The following is a 19,469-nucleotide window of genomic DNA, read 5'->3' as shown; positions in this document are numbered from 1 at the left end:
TGCCACCCAATAGATAAAGAGATAGAGGGTAAATCTGGATGTATTATAGGTGAGGTGGTGCCCCTCCGTAACACCAGCATCACAACACAACATTTCAAATTGTAGCATAATTAAATCTGAACTGTTCCGTTATTGACAAAACTTCAATCAAATTAATTAAGGCTGACCTCATGGATAACACTTCAGGGGTCCAAACAAATAATAATCTAAAGGAACAAAATTGCAAAAACAAGATTAATGAGGTTTGCTGTTATAAGATCATTTTTTACTGCTACCAACACTCTTGAAACACTTGAGTAGCTCTTCTTTGAAACATCCACCATATACTGCAGTTCTGATCTTGTACCATCACTCTATCATTTCATGCTTCTTTCTGAAGATGTGAAAAAGCTTTTGTGACACTGAACCCTGTGTTAAAAAGAAGACATACTGTTTCAAAATAATGACATGCTTGTGGGCTTTCGTTTGCTATTTTTCTCATTACTCAAGCTTTACATATACAGATATATGTTCACAGTGTTCAAGTGGAAACATATATATAATGTTCTAAAATACAACACCAAGAAGATAAAGATACTTAAAAGATTGGAAAGCTAACTAACACCCACTTATTTACTTAAAAGAAGCCAAGTACAATTTCCAATAATACTCATGACTTTGTTCATTTTATGAATGATTTTTTGTTATTGTGAATGTATTTAGTGTATTTCAGAGTAGAAGGTAGAGAAAAAGCCTGTAACTGCAGGTTTTTTCCCCATCACATATTACTGTTTGACCCCAAGTGAGTCATTTAGTCTACTAGACCTCCATTTGTAGAAATATGGAAAAAGATATACCGGTAAAGATCCTTCAGATGTCCCGCATCATAAAAAAGTGTTATATATGTGTAAGCAGAAGACAACAAGAGGCGTAAAAACTGTTGGGGGGGAGGTCCACCTCGGACTTCCCCGTTTAATGCCGTAGCAAAGACATGAAAAAAAAAAATTAACAAATTGAAAGATCACACCAGTGTGCCTCTTACACTTCTATATTAATTCCATTATGTTCTTTTTTGGGCAAAACATCCAGGAGATTGGATGGGGACGGTGCTACTGGCAGGTTGGAGGTTGGTTAAGAGGAGCTCATCGAGGTCCATTCAGCTATAAATTAATATGACAAACTGTAAATTCTTGCCTGTTCTCCCACTACGCATATGATATAAGGTTGTTAATTATTAGATCAACATCTAAAAAGTGTTTAAGTAAAGCAACCCTTTAATTTTGAAATGTGTATGAGCAAAAGTCAGCTGGATTTTAAACCCAATGGTTTTCAGTCCAGTTCCTTAACCAGCAGGCTACAGTAGACTACTTCACAGATATTTAATGCATTTAGCTTTGTACCACTTTACTTATTGTAATTCACGCAGAGTGCCTAATACTTTTCATTTTTTCTACTAATGTTTTATTCTATTCCATTCTCAGCTGCAGTATGAACCACTTGGCTCTTTTTTATTCTGCTCAGCACTAGCTCATCAGTGCTGTTCATTTCTGGAACTGCAGATGTTCTTATATACTTTAAAATTTTTTTTTCCTCAAATCATTCTCGTTTTCTAGCCCACTGAGTTTGCAAAGACTGCCCAGAGAGAGAGTAAGATGATGCATGAAATATTCTGCACCCACGCATTTCATCTAGATACACGTGTTTACTCTGCAAGCTTGCATTGGTAAAAAGAACGAAAAAAAAACAAAGCTTGTCCAGTATTCCCAATGCTTTTTAAAATTAGAATTAAGTATGCATTGTTTATTATAATAAAGCTGTGGTGGGCAGCCCTGCCTGGGGTTTGTTTCCTGCCTTGCTCCCTATGTTGGCTGAGATTGGCTCCAGCAGACCCGTGACCCTGTAGTTAGGATACAGCGGGTTGGATCATGGATGGATGGATTATAATAAACAGTGGGAGAGAATTTATTTTGTCAGATTGTGTTTAGGATTGTTCCTTTAGGACAGTTCTGTAGTTCGTATTCACAGTAAAGATGCAGGATATATAGCAGGTGAGACTCAGATTCAACTCAGTGGTATTCTTCTTACGATGAATATCATTTCTCACGACACTCAAGTTCCACTTTATAATGATGTGCACATTATCAATTCAAAACTGATCCTTTGTTATTGTGAGGGTGTGAGTCCTGTGATGGACTGGCAGTTCATCCAGAGTTATTGCCTGTCTTGCACAAAATGTGTCAATATAGTCCACATCCCTCCATCACCCTCAATTGGATTAAATAGGATATTAATATATGTTATTTAATTTGATTTCAACAACAGTAAAGAATGAAGCAGCTCTAATATGAGAAATAAATACCTAAATTCAGGCACCTAATAGCTCAAACACATTTGTAAAAAGTGTTAAAAATTATTGTAAAAGTAAGAAAAAAAACATAAAAAAATAAATAATAACAAATACAAATGGGTCAGTTGTTACAGTGTTGAGTGGTGACCAGGGGCCTCATATATAAACGGTAGGTATGCACAAAAATGCTGCGTACGCCCATTTCTTCGCTCACATCATGATGTCTTCATGCATACTCAATAATCCAGGTAAGGAAATTCTAGAAAGTTGATTCTGTTCATCCGGATAAAGTTTTTTTACGATACATTTCATCACTCATCCAAGTGACTTCCTCAGTCTCAGTTGACTGCTGGTTTCTCCAACCTTATAAACAGTACCTTGGCCTAATGATTGAACTAGCACCATTGACACTTTCACAAAAGGTACAAATATAACAGAACATGTGCACTTTTATTCAAAAGTATAACTGCAGAAAAGAACACGTGTTAGGGTGTGACATTGACACGCATTTGCTACAATCGCTTCAGTGTCTTCCCTGCTTTGACAAAAGTCTAGCTGGGATAACCACATTTACTCCGGGTCTTTTGATATGATGTTCTTCTGCTTCCCTGGCCACTGTGTCTGTGGGTATGGCGTTTGCTCTGTGTTGTAGAGTCCTGATGACACCTATTTTGTGCTCTAGCGGATGGTGAGAGTCAAACCTTAAATACTGATCGTTATACATTGGTTTATGGTACACATCAACTTTCAAATGTTCCCCATTGCTGATGGAAATTTTACAATCTAAGAAAGCTAGCCTGTCATGTTTCATGTCCGCCCTGGTGAACTGGATGTGTTTGTCCACTGAGTTGATGTGGCCAGTGAATTGTTGTACCTCCTGAGATTTGATTTTCACCCAGGTGTCGTCCACATACCTGAACCAATGGCTCGGTGGTGTTCCATATACAGATTGGCCACAATAGGTAAAACTGAGGAACCCATAGCACACCCATTTTTCTGCCTGTAGTACTGGCCTTTGTATATAAAATATGTGGATTGAAGACACAGTTCCAAGAGCAGACACACTTGGTCGGTGCTGAGATTCGTCCTTTTGTGTGGGGTCATCCTGTAATCTGTTACGGACCACCTCCACTGCTTCCATAACTAGAACGCAAGTGAATAGAGATGTAACATCATACGAGACAATAGTGTCATCTGCCTCCATAATGACATCTCTCACCTTCTCCACAAAATCCAAAGTGTTCTGAATATGGTGTTTTGAGCTGCTTACCAACGGGTTGAGGACAGCGTCCAGGAACTTTGAGATGTTATATGTAACCGAATTGATCATGCAGACAATGAGTCTTAATGGTGAATCCTGTTTATGCACCTTCAGTAAACCATACAGATTTGGTGTAGCTTCCCCTGGGTATAATCTGTGGTATGAGGTGCGGTCAATAGCGTTGTTCTGCACTAACTGCTTGAAACAATCTATCACCTTTTTCCTGTAACCACTACCTGGATCTTGTTTTAGGAGTTCATAAATGTTTTTGTCACTAAGCAAGAGACAAAATTTTCTCATGAAAATTTTTTTTATAAATCACTAAGTGTAAAAACTAAACTTGGCATAAAGCCATGCTCATTCTCACGGCAGCTCAAACCATTGTGTACGCAAGTTTTTGGCTTGGTTTTGCAAACTGGCGGCACCCAGCATCAAAGCATCACTAATGTTTCTGTGAGGTTTCCCTTTATTTTTTCAGGAACGGTTTCATTCCAAGAGCTCTAAACACACTCAATCATTCCATCAAGTGCTCCTGGTAGAGCTGCTTGTACTTATAAGTACAATCACTTCACTGTAAACTTGCACTACTGTTGTAATATTGCACAACCTAAGCCACTTTATAAAGCACGTATTTACATATGATGATGACTGTAGATTTCCAAGAGCTATCTTCTTGGAGCTCTTGATATCATTTTTAAGATGATTATATTATACAAATACATTTTTAACTTCATTTAAATAATGTATACTATTAATAATTAAATGTGATGGTTCAGTGACGCAGCGGTAGTGATGAGCTGGTGCCCCGTTCAGGGATTGTTCCTGCCTCATAACTGTATGCTTGCTGGGACTAGTGTGACCCTGGATGGATAGATGGACAGAATAATTAAACATGTACCAAGAAGATAATTCAATGTTCCTTAAAAGTATGGAAAAATCAGCGTTCAAAGGTTACAGATGGCTTGACATTTATTATAGATCTTTTGTGTTGATTGGTTACTTGAAGAAAGAAAAGGAAGGGCAGGAATTGGGGGTTAGTACGTTTGAAAGACAGTCCTGCTGCAATAAATAATTTAATTTAGGGACATGCACGGCGCAACAAGCAACTTGCAGGAGGCAGGAACACTCTCTTGACGAGACACCAGCTCATCACTATCACTGTATCACCGCGGCCCCATGTTTAATACATGCTTTAATTCCTATCATCATGAAAATGATATCAAGTATACATCTTAGTAATTAAATTGTTCAGAGAGCTGTAATATCATGAATGTAATGTATTCGGTGCCCTGTCAGCATAAGAGAAAGCCCATTTAAGAAGCATGTAGTGATTCACACACAAAGAGCGGCACATTGTAGAACACACAGAATGCAAAGCATTTAATGTGCTACTTTAGTTACAATGGGATTTGAGAAACTACTAAATTAAACTATTTTAAAATTATGTTTATGATGTTCTACTTTAATGACAAAATAAACTACATGATTAAAGTGGAAATTTGTACTTTTTTTCCACTGTGTTTTTCCACTTTTTTTTTTTTCTCAGTACCGTAATAAGCTTCCATATGATAATCAGATGGAGGGATATGACTTGCCTTTTTATGACTTGACTTTCTGAACTTGAACTTTCGAGTTTCTCCATCACTCTTTGTCACTCGATAAACTTCCTTTTTGTTGTTTATACCACTGCTTAAACCAACAAATAGTATTGTAACGACCCGGCAGCAAGCGCTGGCGGAGTGACGCCGTATGGGTAATTTATGTAAATAGTTTGTGGGGAATGTATGGGTAATTTATGTAAAGCTTATTGTTGTGTCGAAATTAACTTAGTAACCTAATTGTCTTTCTTGTTGTAAGTGTTGTATGTGTTTGTGCTCAATCAGTGGGGTGGGTTGGGTTATTGCCGTCTGGGGTTGTTGTTATTGTAAATAGTCACCATCAATGAGAAAGATGGCTCTGTAAATGACCTTGACAATGGCTATACAATGAGTTTTAAGCTTTGTTTTACTGGCTATCTGTTAATAAAAAGATACAACAGGACAGAGCTGTATCATTGCTAAGATTCTATCTAAGCAATTATTGCTGAGACACTCGGAGTCGTGCGGTGTATGGGACACGAGTGCTCGTTATCTAAAGAGCTGGGTGCAGCTGCGTGCATAACGCTGGCAATCCGCTAGCCGACAGCTTGGGAGAGGTGCGGCAGAGTTCGGCTCTAAAATCTTTAAAGACTCCACCACGGGTCGCTACATTGGTGTCAGAAGTGGGATACCAGGCTGTTTAGAAGACGCTGTTATGGAACAGAGTCTTGAAGAATTAGAGCGTGCCATCTTAGAGAACAGCGTTACGTTAGAGCGCCTGATCAGCGGAGCTGTCGCGGAGAAAAGAGGCAGACCGGCCTGATGGTGCCAGTGTTCCCCGGACAGTGTTGTGATCTTCTAAGCACGGCCAGAGTGGGCCGTCGGCTGCAGCGATACCCCAGGTTGCCAGTCGGCCGGTCCTCTTCTCACGGTCACCTGCTAAGCTGCCGCGATACAGCGGATTGACGCCCTTAGAGTCATACCTTGCACAAGTGGATCTGTTGATTTTTTCCAATTTTAAATAATATAACACATCAGTTTCCCACTGACTTAAAAGAGGAGAGTTTGGGTTCTTCCAGTTTATCAGAATAAGTCTGCGTGCCAACAGTGTAGTGAATGCAATCACAGTTTGTTTGCCTTTCTCCACTTTAAGACCCTCTGGAAGAACCCCAAACACAGCTGTTAATGGGTTAGGAGGGATTGTGAGTCCAAGACTGTCTGAGAGGTAATTAAAAATTTTTGTCCAGAATAATGTTAATTTGGAGCAGGCCCAGAACATGTGACCTAGTGAGGCTGGGGGCTTGGTGCAACGTCGAGGTTGGATCATGCCCTGGAAACATTTTGGAGAGTTTTAGTCGAGACAGATGTGCTCGATATATAATTTTGAGTTGTATAATTGTATGCTTGCACAAGTGGATCTGGCCGCGATACACAATGAGTGGAACCGCGAGGAAGCTGCGACACACTTGGCCCTTGCCTTGGAGGTTCCCGCACTTCAGGTACTCATTGATCTGCCATCGGAAGAGTGTCGTGATATTCAGGCTCTCACCGCTGCTCTCACCCGTCGCTTTGGACAAAGAACCTCAGCAGAATGCAGCAGAGAAAAGCTGACTAGCCGACGTCGGCGTGAAGGTGAGAGTGTAGGAGCCTTTGCCGCTGACATCAGGGTATATACGAAAGGTTACCCTACTTTCGACAACAGCGAGGGAGGAACTCAGTCTTCATGCTTTCCTGCGGAGCCTCACACCAGAACGTCTTCGCCAGCATGTCTGTCTATCGTCACCCCGAGATTTGAGTGAGGCACTACGAGAGGCTGAGCGGGCTGAAGAGGTACTACAGGCTGAGTCACCGACAGAGACAACGAGTAGACTGCTGTTTCCGATGCGGAGAACCAGGGCACTTTGCCAGGGATTGCCCTGCCCCAAGTCCTTTGCCTCGTACAGCATCACCGCAGGGAAACGACATCGGGGTGAGGCCGTGAGGGGACCCTCGCTCCGTTTTCAGCACCCTCCACAATGACTGCTTTAAAGTTGGGCGCTGTGGATTTTCCACTGGACTATACCTAGACTGCACTATTGACGGACGGCCATGCAGTGCTTTAGTGGACACGGGGTCCACTATTTGTTTGCTACAAAAAGGAGTGTTGCCCTAAACCGCTGGTCTTCTTCCAGAGGGCTGGACCCCCACAAATAGCGAACTACGCACTGTTACGGGTGAACGGACAGTAATGCCCGGAAAGAAACTGTTATCTGTGTTGGTAGGGACGAGCCAGACCAACCACGAATTCTGGCTTGCGGACATTAAAGACCAGTGCATTATTGGGTTGGACTTGTTGGCCCACTGGGGAGCACGTGTTGATGTGTCAAGGGCCGTCCTTTGTTTGGGTAATGAGACTGTGCCGCTCCGGTCGGGCTGGAACCGTCCTGGAAGGACTGCCAGAGTGGATTCACCTGGACACCACTGCTCACCGGCTCCCAACCATTGTTTGGAAGTTGCAAGGGTTCAAGAGAACCCCCAGGAGAGTATTGCTGGACAGTCAAAATCATCGCACGACCCCCCCATCAGCTGAGACGGTTGCCGCTGTGGAGGAATTGGGCCATCAAGTGGTAAACATCTGAGCACGCCACAGCAGGAGCAACTCCAGAAATTACTGAACGACTTTGTGGACATTTTTGCGGCTCGAGAGGAGGACTGCACCAGAACCTCGTTAGTCAAACACCACATTGACACTGGCCACGCCGCTCCCATTCGTTTGCGCCCCCACCGATTGCCTCTTGCAAAACGCCAAGCTGCCGAAGAATTGATTCGCGAGATGGTAACCAACGACATTATTGAGCCTTCGGACAGTCCCTGGGCCGCACCCATGGTCATGGTGCGGAAGAAACGGGGTTGGCGCCCTTGTGTGGACTTTCGTAAATTAAATGCAGTCACTCGAAAAGACTCTTACCCACTGCCCCGCATCGACGATGCATTGGACTATGTGGCTGGATCCCGTTGGTTCAGCACCTTGGACTTGCGCAGTGGATATTGGCAGGTAGAACTGGCAGCAGAGGACCAACCCAAAACTGCATTCACCATCGGACAAGGGCTGTGGCAGTTTAAGGTAATGCCGTTTGGACTTTGTAATGCACCGGCCACTTTTGAAAGACTAATGGAGCGGGTCCTAAAAGACATTCCCCGAACCCGTTGTGTGGTCTATTTAGATGATCTGTTGATTCATGCCAGAGACTTTGACCAGGCTGTGCACAATTTAAGGGAGGTCCTGACCGCCATTCGTAGCGCCGGGTTGCGGTTGAACCCTGAAAAATGCAATCTTCTCGCCCGACAGACCCAGTTTCTAGGGCACGTAATCAGCGAGGGTGGGGTGGCTACAGACCCAGCAAAGGTGGCTACCGTGAGCAACTGGCCCCCACCAGCCAACATCACCGAACTGTGGAGTTTCCTGGGTTTAGCCTCATATTACAGGAGATTTGTAAAAAACTTTGCAACGATTGCCAGCCCCTTGCACCGACTGACGAGTAAGGGCCAGCAGTTTGGGTGGACGGAGGACTGCACAGCCGCTTTCCAACAATTAAAGGCTGCCCTCGTCAGCGCGCCTGTCCTGGCGTACCCTGACCCCAACCAACCTTTTGTGGTGGACACTGACGCTAGCAATGTGGGATTGGGGCCGCACTCTCACAGAAGGGGAGGCTGGAGAGAGTGGTAGCTTATTACAGCTGCAGCCTCAGTCGACCGGAGAGAAATTACTGTGTCACTCGGCGGGAACTGTTGGCAGTGATCCTAGCGGTACGGCACTTTCGGCCCTACCTATTGGGCACTAGGTTCACGCCTGCGGACTGACCATGCTAGCCTCACCTGGATAGGGCCAGGTGGCAAGGTGGATGGAGATTCTACAGGAATATGATTTCGAGATACAGCACCGACCGGGACGGCAGCATGCCAACGCTGATGCCCTCTCCAGGCGTCCATGCCTCAGCAATGAATGTCGATATTGCCGCCGACAGGAAGAAAGGGGTCTGGGGCCATCGTCAGCATCCGCAAGGATAGATGACACTGTTGGAGTAGGGGAGCCGTTCACTATTGACCAATTGAGGCAATTACAGGCTGAACGACCAAGCGCTAGAAAAGGTAAAGGGCTGGTTGGAGACACAAGAACGTCCCGACTGGCAAACCGTGTCTTCACAGGGGCCTGAACTCAAACTACTACACTCCCAGTGGGGCAACTTGGAGTTGCACGATGGCGTAATCTACAGACGGTGGCAAGCACCCGGGGGGGGAATTGACCGACTACAACTGCTGGGTCCACGGAGCAGCTGGATCCGGACACTACGGAAACGCTAAGACAGTGCGTCGACTACGGCAGCGGTTTTATTGGCCCGGGTGTCGGCAAGACGCGGAGCTGCACGTCCACTGCTGTGACATCTGCACTGCGCAAAAAGGACCTGGTCAACGCGTTCTCACGCCATTGCAGCAATACCTTGTCGGGGCACCCATGGAGAGAATTGGAGTGGACGTACTGGGTCCTTTTCCTGTAACGGAAGCCGGAAATCGTTTCGTTTTGGTAGCAATGGATTACTTCACCAAATGGCCAGAGGCGTATGCAGTTCCGGATCAGAGTGCCTCTACAGCGGCTCAAAACTAGTGGATGAAATGTTCACTCGATTTGGAGTTCCGGACGAGCTCCACAGCGATCAAGGGCGGAACTTCGAGAGCCGTTTGTTCAGGGAGGAGTGTCAGCAACTGGGGGTGAAAAAGACCAGAACCACCCCCCTTCACCCGCAAAGTGATGGATTAGTCGAGCGATTTAATCACACCCTGGCCACTCAACTGGCAATCCTGACCAGTCAACACCAGCGAGACTGGGACCAACATTTGCCTCTAGTCCTATGGGCATATCGGACAGCAGTGCAAGAATCGAGCCAATGCACACCAGCGGGGCTGATGTTTGGGAGGGAACTTCGCACGCCAGTGGATTTGGTGTTTGGCTCGCCCCCTGAGCCTGAGATTGTTGGTGGGCCCGAAATGGATTATTTTAGACGGTTAAAAGAGCGGCTGGACACCATTCATCGACTGGCCAGGGAGGCCTTGGAGGGAGCTGGAGCTCGCCAGAAACGGGCTTATGACACACGGGCTCATGGCCCGACACTGAAACCAGGGGACAAAGTGTGGGTATTTTGCCCGCAACGGAAACGGGGACTGTCTCCAAAATTAACTCATCATTGGCAGGGACCTGGAGAAATTTTGGACAAAATTTCAGAGGTAGTTTTCCGAGTCCGAATGCCTGGACGGGGCAGACGGGTGGTGCTGCACAAGGACCGGTTGGCACCATACCACCCACTGGCCCCGGAGAAAGAACGACTCGAGGATACAAGCGGCTCTCCAACCTCCACCCCCGGCGCAGAGACGGACATTGACAGTCTCAGGACTGAGCCTGACCCGAATAATGGCACCTCCGGCAGGCCGAAGCGTGTCCGTCGCCTGCCAGGACACTTGCTCGATTTTGTTTGTAATGAGTAGGATTGTGGGGACACTAACCCTCTTGGGAGGGGGCTGTGTAACGACCCGGCAGCAAGCGCTGGCGGAGTGACGCCGTATGGGTAATTTATGTAAATAGTTTGTGGGGAATTTATGGGTAATTTATGTAAAGCTTATTGTTGTGTCGAAATTAACTTAGTAACCTAATTGTCTTTCTTGTTGTAAGTGTTGTATGTGTTTGTGCTCAATCAGTGGGGTGGGTTGGGTTATCGCCGTCCGGGGTTGTTGTTATTGTAAATAGTCACCATCAATGAGAAAGATGGCTCTGTAAATGACCTTGACAATGGCTATACAATGAGTTTTAAGCTTTGTTTTACTGGCTATCTGTTAATAAAAAGATACAACAGGACAGAGCTGTATCATTGCTAAGATTCTATCTAAGCAATTATTGCTGAGACACTCGGAGTCGTGCGGTGTATGGGACACGAGTGCTCGTTATCTAAAGAGCTGGGTGCAGCTGCGTGCATAACGCTGGCAATCCGCTAGCCGACAGCTTGGGAGAGGTGCACGGCAGAGTTCGGCTCTAAAATCTTTAAAGACTCCACCACGGGTCGCTACAGTATGTATTTCCTTGTCTCCACTTGGTTTTTGCTGAAATCCTTTTATTTTCACTGCGCTCTTGCCATTGTCTTTTCATACAACGCTCAACTTAAGGGTCTATTTATATTGATTTGCATATTCAAAGAGGCATAATTCTGGGAGGAGTCGGGGTGTGGTGACAGGAGCATGCACACGTGTTACATTTCACAATGATCAGGATTTATGTAGTTGTAGAACGTGGAAGTTGGCATACACACAGATTTATGCATCTCAATTTGTTTGTACACACATTTCTGTTTTTGTCCGTACGCCATGTTTTATTGTGAATTCTACGCACTTATACTGTACATGAGGCCCCCGATCATGAACCACATGCATTGATAGCAGCATTATAAAATCTGATATCAGTAGGAACAAATGATTTTCTAAAGCACGGGTCTCCAAACTTTTTTCCCCGATAGCTACTTTTTTCAAAATGAAAATGACCAAGAGCTACTCATGTTTTCTAATGTTTGTTCTCATAGCTTATTTCAACCCAAACAAACTTAATAATTCATTTTGCCTGAAATTTACAAAATGTTGGTGTCCACAACTCACATTTTGCATTAAAACATCACAAAAAATATTTAGTGCATTTTGCATGTCTGTATGTATTTTCTATGCTGTCAAAACAAAACAATGCAATTACAAATACACAAATATTACTTATTCATTTGCAATTTTGTTACATGCCACTGTTTCACTTCTTAAGAGTATTCACATGTCCAGTTGCACGTGTGATGTGTTTTTTAGTTAGTCAGATGACTAGCACTGCATGGAGTTAACAAGAGAGGTGTATGATGGAGTGTAGCCACTTAGGTTCTCTCTAATGGAGTCATTTAAATGTTCATCTGTCAGTCTTGTTCTGAACTTTGATTTCATGACATTCATGTCAGAAAAGGCAGACTCAGAGAGGTATGTTGACCCAAACAAAGCAGACATTTTCAGAACTGGTTGGTGAAGATTCTTATAGCTATCTGGCTCTACTAAGCTCCAGAAATGCAGAGAATGCTGTTGAGACTTTAACTGCACATTATTTTGAAGGTTTACTAATATATAATATATAAAATCCAATGTATGTCTGTCTATATGTCTTGTCCGCTTTTCACGAGAGAACTACTTAACGGATTTAGATTGGATTTTTTTCAATAATTTACTTGAACATTCCAGTTGATTTTGCGACTTCTCTCATTTCACTATGTATCATAGTTCACTTGTGGTATCGATTTATTTGTACAAATCTGACACAAATGCAGCAGGCGTGTTCCTTAACTCTGCTTAGCTAGCGAATGAGAGAACAGTTGAATTCAACTTTGTTTGATATTTAAAATAAAAGGTTACTTAGGTCTTGATGAGTTTGAGTCCGGATATTCTCTTCAGTGTATGAAAAGTGTATTTAAAAGATAGATTGCAATTCAGATTGTGGATTGTGATATGATTTTTAGGAAAGAACGCCCACCCCTAATTTGACTAATCAAGTTTTCAAATTTATGTAGGATTCATTAACCCTTTGGTGAGCTACTTGGAAAGGAGTTGTGAACTAGCGGCGTGTTGGAAACCCCTGTTCTAAACTGTTAAACTGTTGTACAACACAGTGAGAGAAGATGAGTATTGTGTTTACTTCTCTGAGCTGCCAAAATGTTATGAAGTGCGTAATTGCTATTGTTGGGGATGGCCTGTACTTTCCTCCCCATATACCTTTCCAGCATAGTTTCAAGTGAGTCCACAGTCCTGCCCAGCACTGTGCCATCCTTCTTCACCAGCTTGTCTAGCCTCTACATTCAATTACGTATGTTCAATAATCTGATTATTTTGAGGGCCCACTCTGCTCCTTCCTGTAGAGGACATCTGTGTTCACAGATTAGTCCAATCTGTCAGCAAGGTGGACACCTTAATATTTTTAAGTCTGCACCACCTCAATGCAGACTACCCCACCCACCCAGCCCAGATGTTAACAGGGTGAAAAGGGGAGCATAAACCTGAGGAAATTCAGAATCATCTCCTTGGTCTTCGTTGTGTTCAGAACCAGGCAGTTCTTATTCCTCCAGTCACTGAAAGCTCCAACTGGTATTGCTGTCTGTTAGAACACTATAAAACAGAAGCCAGCTTCAGACTGCTTTAGTGAAATTAATTTAATGTTAATTAAATTATTGGGGTCATGTACTGTGTACCTTTTCTCAGCATTCTAGTAGAAGCCTCTTCATATCTGTACATGTTTTATCACTAAGTGAATGGGTGGGGCAGGCAGGCTTCCAGGAAAAAGATCAAGTGCCATAGAAGGTGGGGGATGATGAGGAATGTGGGTGGAATCAGCATCTTATCCGCTCACTTGCAAAATAGGAGGACAGTCTTTGTAGATCTGAATGGAACCCGTGGGCGTGCAGAAAGTTGAGAGTTGTAAATATCTACAGAGCGGTGGCAGCAGCATCTTTAGAAATCCTGCCTACTTTCTGAGAAGATCAGCCTCTACACTACTCCTTCTGACAAAAACCCAGCTTGATTCAGGTAAAGTGAAAGTAAACTGTAAAGTAATGATTTGGTGTAATGAATACTTTTTCTGAACATACATACAGTATAATTAAAAAATGCACTTTATATTCATGTTCTCTCCTAACTTTTTAAAAAAGGAAGATAACATATTAAACTAGACATGAATAGACAACAAAAAAGAACATTTTACAGTCATGTCCTCTCCTAAATTTGTGAAGAAATAGAAAAATAAATAGCAGACTAGAAATAAATAAAAGGCAAAAAGTGGAATTATTCAATTAATCATTTAAATAATTCCTATGCTTTGTCAGAACTAGTGCAGTCTAAGCCAGGTTGGGGAAAAAGTACAGTTTATTTACCTTGTGTGCCTACACTTCTTCACAGCCAAAAATGAATCTATACTAATAAAAGGCAAAGCCCTCACTGACTTACTCACTCATCACTAATTTCTCCATCTTCCCGTGTAGGTGGAAGGCTGAAATTTGGCAGGCTCATTCCTTGCAGCTTATTTACAAAAGTTAGGCAGGTTTCATTTTGAAATTCTACGCATAACATTCATAACTGGAACCTACTTTCGACCATATACTGTATACGGCCATAGCCTGCAGGTCGGTCGCCGTGTGAGGCGGAGTTACATCCTGCGTCATCACGCCTCCCACGTAATAGAGTGCCCATATAAGGTCAATATTCGCGGGTGAAGGACTGTGCTTATGCAAACAACCTTCAATGCATGTACTCCGGGCGGCTCACGTGAACCAACTGTGAACGCAGTACGCATACAAGCATATTCATAAGTGCAGCTACTGCGGAAACAAAGCACACGGTGGAAAAAGTCAATGTCCAGCTAAAGGAAGACAGTGTAAAAAAACCCATGCATGCAGTGTGTGATGTCTTAGATAAGAGTACCGATCTGGGTAGTGAACAATTCGATGAATGAAACCTGTTATCTTTACAACGGTTGACAAACACGAAATGTAACTTGAACACAACACATCCTCCAAATACGAACCTAATTGAAAGAAATAATGATAATCAAATCGTTGATGACAGCAACACTATATACATAATAATTACATTTACAGTCATGTTACGTTATTTTTAAAATGTTCCCTTTTCTATTTCATAACTTCTTTAACACACTACTTCTCTGCTGAAAATTGCGGGTATTTTGCTATATATACACACACACACACACACACACACACAGTTTTACTGTCAAATAATGCAAACAGTCAAAAAATCAATACATGCTTTTAAGTATACACACCGTGTTTTTGTGCTAATTCTGGGCTCATCAGGCATACACACTCACTGCATCCCCAGTCGGGAATTGAACCTCAGAACGTCAGCATCAGAGGCAAAGCCTCTTACATTGAGGCACGACGTGTGATTCGTTTATTTGACAGTATGTAGATCGGGGTAAGTACATTCAATGCATTTGTGGTCTGAAACACAGTATGTAGATCGGGGTAAGTACATTCAATGCATTTGTGGTCTGAAACTCTTTGCATTATTTGACAGTTAAACTATTTCAACCATTCTATGCTTCTCACAACTGAAAGAGGGCACCTTGGCGGATGTTAGCCAACTTGCTAACCAACCACAGGCATTACCTGGTAGGTAAACACCCATACAGACTACGAATACATTGAATATATTATATATATATATATATATATATATATATATATATACACACATACATATATATATATATATACACACACAGACATACATACATATGTATGTCTGTATGTATATATGTATGTGTGTATATATATATGTATGTATGTGTGTATGTATGTATATATATATATGTAGATATGTATATATATATGTATATATGTATGTGTATATATATATATTGTCACGCTTGGGTCACAGATTTGCACAGAGACACAGGAGGTCATAGAAACAAGAAGGATTTTTATTCAAACACTGCAAACACATGAGCTTAAATGTGCTCCATGACAAGTCAGAGATGACAGTTCCGCTAGGAGCGGAGAGAGATAAAAGCAAACAATCAATTCCAAAACTGACAGGCGCTGCGCAAGGCTTATAAGTCGGCGGAGTACTGCGCGAGGCTTGTATTACGCGTTATAGTGCAAGGATAAGGAACAATGTGAGGGTGGTAGTCAGTGTTTCAGGGTTTGTGGTTTTCCCAGGGGCGTCTGTCTCTATTTGGGGTGCGATCAGCCCTCCAGCTCACACCCTCCCCCTCAGCTTTATTCACATTCCTGTGAATCAAGCGACTCTCTGTACCAGGTTCATTTAGTCGTGATAATACGCTGCGCTGATGTGTTCAGAACCTGGTCGGTGCTTTACTGTGAAACTGTAAGGTTGTAAACCCAGAAACCATCTCATTAGAGAGAGTTTGTATCTTTCTGTCGGTACAACCACTGAAGTGGAGCATGATCAGTTACCAAAGTGAAGTTTCGTCCCCACAAGTAATAGCGAAGCGCTTCACAGCCCACCTAATTGCCAAGCATTCTTTCTCAATTGTAGAATAATTGCTTTCCCTAGGAAGTAATTTCCTACTCAAATATGTGATTGGATGTTCTTCTCCATCAAAAATTTGTGACAGGACTGCGCCCACACCAAATGCACTTGCGTCTGTTTGCAAGATAAAATCTTTTGTGAAATCCGGGTTCCTTAGAACCGGGTAAGAAGACAATGCTTTTTTTAAATCGTTGAAAGAACGTTCGCAATTTTCTGTCCACAGATAGGTCGGTTTTTCTGCCTCTAGTGAGTTCTGTAAGAGGAGCAGCTCTATGTGCAAAATTTGGAATGAATTTTCTGTAGTAACCAGCGAGTCCCAGAAAGCGCGTACTTGTTTCTGTGTCTCAGGTCTCGGGTAAACAAGCATTTCTTCTATTTTCCTTAATTGTGGCCTAAGTAAACCCTTGCCCATAGAATAGCCTAAGTAATGAGTCTCGGACATGCCTAGTTTACATTTCTTAGGGTTAGCAGTAAGGCCAGCCTGTCTCAAGCTTTCAAGAACGGCTTGAAGCCGCTCTAAGTGTGTTTTCCAATCATTGCTAAAAATCACGACATCGTCAAGGTATGCCCCAGCATATTCAGAGTGAGGACGTAGGATCTGATCCATCATACGCTGAAAAGTTAGAGGTGCCCGTGAAGACCAAACGGGAGTCTTGTAAATTCATAGAGTCCGTCAGGAGTCGCAAATGCCGTTTTCTCACAACTGCTAGCCTCTAAAGGCACCTGCCAATAGCCTTTCGTGAGATCTAGCGTGGAGATATAGCTCGCCTGACCCAGTTTTTCCAACAGTTCATCGACACGGGGCATGGGATAAGCATCGAATTTAGAGACCTTATTCAAGCGTCTGAAATCGATACAGAACCGAACCGAACCGTCTTGCTTTGGGACTAATACGACTGGGCTGCACCAGTCACTTTACTTTCACGAATTACACCCAGTGTCAGCATCTTTTTACCTCTTCACAATATTTCACGCTCCGGTTCCGGAACGGCCGCATCTGTACGCGAACATCAGGTGCAGTGGTAATTTTATGTTTTGTAATGTTAGTCTTGCCTGGTAAATCTGAAAAGACATCAGTGTTCCGTTCTATCAAAGATAACAGTTCTGTCTTTTGCGTGTCAGTAAGATCGTTACCAATGGTAACATCGGTCTGAGAAACAGCAGCCAAGGAAGTGTTAACCTCTTGTCGGTCGTGCCATTCCTTCAAGAGGTTAATGTGTAAAATCTGGAATGGTTTGCGCCGCCTGGTATTCTAACCTTGTAATTTACGGACTCATACGCTCCTCAATAATGGCGGGCCCTGCCATTTAGCTAAGAATTTGTGTGGATCCGAGGGAACCAGTACCAAAACACGATCGCCAGGTTTGAACTCACGGAGCTTGCTGCGCCTATCGTAAAGACGCTTCTGAGTTTCCTGTTCTCGTTGTTGGTGTTCCACAGCAATAGAGGAAAGCATAGAAATTCTGTCTTGCAACGAAATTAGTCGATCTGCAAAGCTTGGACCTTAGCTGCTCTCTCGTTTCCTATCCATTCCTCACGCACCACATCCAGGATGCCTCGCGCCGCCTGCCGAATAACAACTCGAAGGGACTCAAGCCAGTGGACGCCTGTGGTGATTCTCGCACGCGTACAAAACAAAAGGTAGGACAGTGTTCCATGTTGTGGGATCATTATGAGCAACTCGCCTGATCATCTGTTTCAATGTTTTGTTAAATCGCCGGTTAAGCCATTCGTTTGAGGATGGTAAACAGTAGTACTCAATTTCTTAATAGCAAAGCTGTCACACAATTGTTTCATCACGCGAGAAGTGAAAGGTGTGCCTGATCAGTTAAGATTTCTCTAGGGATACCAATACGAGTAAAAGTTTCACATAGTGCTTTGGCTACAGCCGAAGAGTTGGCCTTTTCAGCAATCATTTCTGGATATTGTGTCGCATAATCAACCAACACCAGCAAATATTGGTACCCATCCTTAGTCTTAGGTAATGGTCCCACAATATCTAATCCCACACGCTGAAAGGGAACTTCCAATATGGGCATAGGACAAAGGGGAGCCCGAGGAGGCTTATAAGCAGAGACGATCTGGCAGTCTGGACATGAAGTACAAAATCGTTCAACATCTTTTCCCATATTAAGCCAATAAAATCGTTTTGATAACCGGTCTCTAGTTTTGTCGGCACCAGGTGCCCCCAAGATGTGTGAATGTGCCAGATGCAAAACAGTTTCCCTATGTGCTTCAGGTACCACCAGTTGTTCAATAAATTCCCCCTCCAAATGATCTGAGATCACTCTGAAAAGGCAACCGTCCTTTTCTATAAAGTGTGGGGTTTTCACACCCCCGGAATTACGCTCTTGGTAATAAGAGTCATTAGCAGGGCGAGCCTGTTTAAATGCATATTCTAATGAGCTATCAGTATGCTGCAAACGCACAAAATCTGATTGTTCGTTAACACTCGGTTTGTGTTCGAGGCGTTTGCAATCTGGGAAGATGTAGAAGGACAGCCCATTCTGGAAGATTGTCGGGGTGACCTCCTCCGTCTCGCTGGAGAGATTGGGTTCAATATCTAAGTTGGGCTCTAGATTTTCCCCGGCCGCTACCAGTTCTTCGTCTTGGTTTTCTTCTTCTTCTCCCCCCCCACTAAGTTCATTAGTGGACTGGACTACTGGTCCCTTACATTTATTAATCAGTTTCGGAAAAAGGGCATTTCTCCGTCCTATGAGTAATGGCCAAGGGCACGAGTCTGAAACGGCAGACCAAACCTTAAAGTGGCGACCCCTATAAGTTAAAGGAAGAAGTAAAGTCTGATAATCTTTAACATCACCATGTACACAGCGTATTTTTACAGTCTCACAGTCTCTAAGGCATTGTTCATTAAGACAGTCTCGTCTCACAATACAAAGGTCACTTCCCGAGTCTAACAATGCTGAGATTTCTCTGCCCCAATTTCACGGGATCAACAAGCCATCTTTTCCATCCGGATATGTAATAGTTGAGCAACAAATCTCGCCAGTCCAATCTCCATTGAATGAGCTGGAGACAAGCGACATTCTCTTGCCAAATGGCCGAGCTGATCACACGGAAACATCTACGGTCGGCTCCGTTTCGAAATATCCTCTGCGACGCCCACGCGACGCGTGCTCTGTAGTGTCCACGGTTTCTCGCCCGCTGTTGCCGCTGTCTCCCCAGAAACAGGCGTCCATCT

Source organism: Polypterus senegalus, chromosome 2 (genome assembly GCF_016835505.1).
Source record: "Polypterus senegalus isolate Bchr_013 chromosome 2, ASM1683550v1, whole genome shotgun sequence".
Taxonomy (NCBI): Eukaryota; Metazoa; Chordata; class Cladistia; order Polypteriformes; family Polypteridae; genus Polypterus; species Polypterus senegalus.
Note: the sequence above shows the minus strand (reverse complement) of the source record.